A 3,419-nucleotide genomic window follows, 5' to 3' on the forward strand; every position below is an offset into this window, starting at 1 on the left:
TATATTGTAAATATTAATATATACTCTTAGTATATACTATTAATTTAGTATTAATATATACTTCAACTCTTTTTTTTTTTTTTTTACTCTGTTTTTTTAAAATTTAAAATCAATAAATATGAAGATGCAGAGAATTACAATTTTGTTTATAATTTCAATTAATGTTATTATAATGCTTTTTTAAATTTATTGTTGTGTTTTTAAGTTCAAACTTATGTTATTTATTTTATCAATTTAAGATTCTTTTTTAGACATTTTATATTACATTTACTTTTAAGAAGATATGAAACAACTTTAAATTACTACATGTATCTGACTGTATGTAATTATTTGCTTTTCTGTTTTTTTCCCAGCAACTCTTTTCTTTCTTTTTTACTCTGTTTTTTTATGTTTAAAATCAATAAATATGAAGATGCAGAGAATAACAGTTTTGGATATAATTTCAATTAATGTTATTATAATGCTTTTTTAAATTTATTGTTGTGTTTTTGACTTCAGACTTATTTTATTTATTTTATCAATTTAAAATTCTAGTGTAGGCATTTTATATAACACTTTTGAGAAGAAGTAAAACAAGTTTAAATTACTACATATATCTGACTGTATGTAATTATTTGCTTTTGTATTTTTTTTCCAGCTAGTTTATTGCTTCAACTCTTTTCTTTCTTTTTTTACTCTGTTTTTTTTAAGTTTAAAATCTATAAATAGGAAGATACAGAGAATAACAGTTTTAGTTATAGTTCACCCTGACATCCGTTTGGTATAGTCATAGATATAAAGGCAAGGTTATTAGTCCCTGTATTAGTCCCTGGGTATAGTGATTGATCTTTATATCTTTATGTCTTTGTCTGAGTTCATACAAGGAAAGGAGGGGATACAAGCATCTATATTCATTGTCTACGAAGTGCTTCGATTGGTTCGAATAAATTATCTAACCGAACATGCGCAGTAGTAAAATTACGCCAAACAAAAATGCCATTCTAGTAATCCTGACAATACGATTAAGCGATAAAGATGAAAACCTTGATGTAATTGACCAATCAAATGCCTCTATTTATTAAAAAGGCGGGCAGCCAAGCAACAGCCAAATGTACTACAACTACAACCTATCACTCGTTCTGCGATAAGCGAGCTATAAGCGAAATGCTGCAAAGAGTTCCAAAACTGCAAGACGGTCATCATCAATTCTACGATCATTTTTATACGAAAGTAGGACTTTTTAGGTATTGAATTTCGGTTGGAAAAATTTAAAGGTATAAACATTTATTCTGTTAATTTTTATTCTGCATTTTGTAATATTCTATGCTTGTAAACTGCAGTTAAGTAGTAAACTTCGGATGATTCTAAACTATTATTAGTTATGAGATTTGCCAATTGTTTCAGAGGAATTTTCAGTGGCGTGATGTTTACGGCTAAATTGGTTACGAAGCAGATTTTTGTGAACATTTTCCACGCTGTATTTAAGTCCTGTCCGCTATAAAACGACGCCTGCATTATAAACACCACATTTTAGCAACGTTGCGAGGAGTTAAGCATGCTGTCATTTCAATTCTGTTACTCAGGGTGAAGCCTCTTAATTGTTTGAGCGTTTGTTTCCTCATAAGTAAGGTGGTCTCCGAAGCAAGGAATAACTTTCAACTGTTTTTAATTACGCAATAATCTCTGTTTTGTGTTTATTTGAGAAAGGATAAACCTCTTTACACGCTCAGGGTGCGTAGCATTTTAAAAAGAACTTAAAGGTGCATTTTTCATTGGATGTTTTTAAAAAGTGCTTAATATTTCCCTTTTTCAAAATGAGATTTTTTTCTTTACCGTGTTAAATTTCGCGACGAAGTATGCAGAAAAAGACTTCACATTGTTCTATTCAACATTTTCGCAATTAATTCAACTCCAATCTATTTCCGCATATCGTCAGTCTGTAGCGTATTAAAATGCCATTCGATTTATATGATTAAAAAATTGTGACAATTGTCTAAAACAATGCCGAAAGTTTTTGTTTTTGAAATGACGGTTAAAACCAGATAAAACCGTCAATTGTCAAACACTTTCCAATTCTGCCAAATTGGGATTTTTTTAAAGTGCTTTAAGAAATATTATTTGAGTGCTTAAAAGGTGCATTTTTTTTGTTGAATAAGTTGGCAATGCTCCCTGACGCTTGATTGATTCTTTTTAATCAAAGCAATAAAGAGGCATTACGCATTGGCTTTTTTTATCTGTTAATCCTCCTGGCATCAAGCGCGTTATATTACAGGCATGATTTCTATGCTAAAAGCGGCTTGCCCGTGTATGCACGCGTTCATGTTCTAGCTCTGGGGTGGCGATCACGTCTTTTTCTGAACTAGAATATTTCCTTCCCCTTCAACCTCCTACTGCTCGCAAATTGAGAGGCGTATAAGCTGTCATCGTAAATCACTCGCGGTTGTGCTAGAATATTTCTGTTTGAATCGATGTGAATAGTTTGCGTTCTTTTTCATGTTTGAACCCCAATCAAACCAAAAGTTTACCTTTAAAAAACAGATTGCATTTTTATTTTCTCCAACACTTTCGAAATATTGAATTTTTTTACTTTATTGAATTACTTTTAAATTTCAATTAATTTTCGAAATAGCATTTTTAATTTTAGAGTAAATTGCAGGAAATTATTTCTTGTCTAAATACAAGTGCTATATTTAATGAACTAATTAATAAATTTTTAATATTACTAATTTTCCATAGTACAGTACACTCTCGATTATCCGTGCACGGATTATCCGGTTTGCGGATTATCCGTGCTCATTCCGGAGTCACACAGAAAATATAAAGAGAAACATTTTCAAGATTAAAAAAATTTGATTCATGAAGTTATAACACTACCAAATTTTTCGAAGCAATATTCGTTATTGGATTGCAGTATATGGAATATCAGCAGCATGGTCAAAGGTAAAATCGTCTATGTTATCTGTCACGATCTTGGAGAAAGATCATACCGCATGATGAACAATCCTCTTCAGATGTTCAAGAAAAATATGATAACAGTATTCTCGAACAAGCAGAAGAAATCTAAGGTTTCGAAATTCTTGATGCAGAAAATTTAGAAGATAGGTTTCAAAGTGATGCATGTGAGCCTAGCTTCCAGTATTTGACTGATGAAGACATCGTCCCTGTGGCAGAATTTTTTCTGGCTTTCTGCGACAAACCTAACTAGAACCAATATCTTTCTGCAAGATATTTTTATCGTTATAAATGTATGTGTAATGAATTTATAATAATAGATGAAATTCGTGTTTATAAAATAAGTCTACATGCATAGAATAAAACTGTGTAGATTTTTTTTTCAATTTCATAATATAAGTTTACATTTCTTAATAAGTTTAAATTGTTTAAGTATAAATTTGCATAATCTTCGATAATAACGAAAAGTTATAAATGTATAGATCTGC

The 3,419-nt window shown here is 30.4% G+C and overlaps 2 protein-coding genes across 2 annotated transcripts in view; both read left to right on the plus strand.

The window, feature by feature from the left end:
• Positions 1-3,419, plus strand: part of LOC139426911 (uncharacterized) — a gene marked incomplete in the record, with an annotated part of 50,827 nt that overhangs the window by 28,589 nt on the left and 18,819 nt on the right.
• LOC107456081 (spindle E) overlaps positions 1,146-3,419 on the plus strand; it is a 153,037-nt gene continuing 150,763 nt past the window's right edge. The window contains exon 1 of the mRNA XM_071186577.1: positions 1,146-1,253. The gene's annotated coding sequence lies outside the window, so the exon portion shown is untranslated. The remainder of the gene's footprint in view (positions 1,254-3,419) is intronic.

Source organism: Parasteatoda tepidariorum, chromosome 10 (genome assembly GCF_043381705.1).
Source record: "Parasteatoda tepidariorum isolate YZ-2023 chromosome 10, CAS_Ptep_4.0, whole genome shotgun sequence".
Lineage (NCBI taxonomy): Eukaryota > Metazoa > Arthropoda > Arachnida > Araneae > Theridiidae > Parasteatoda > Parasteatoda tepidariorum.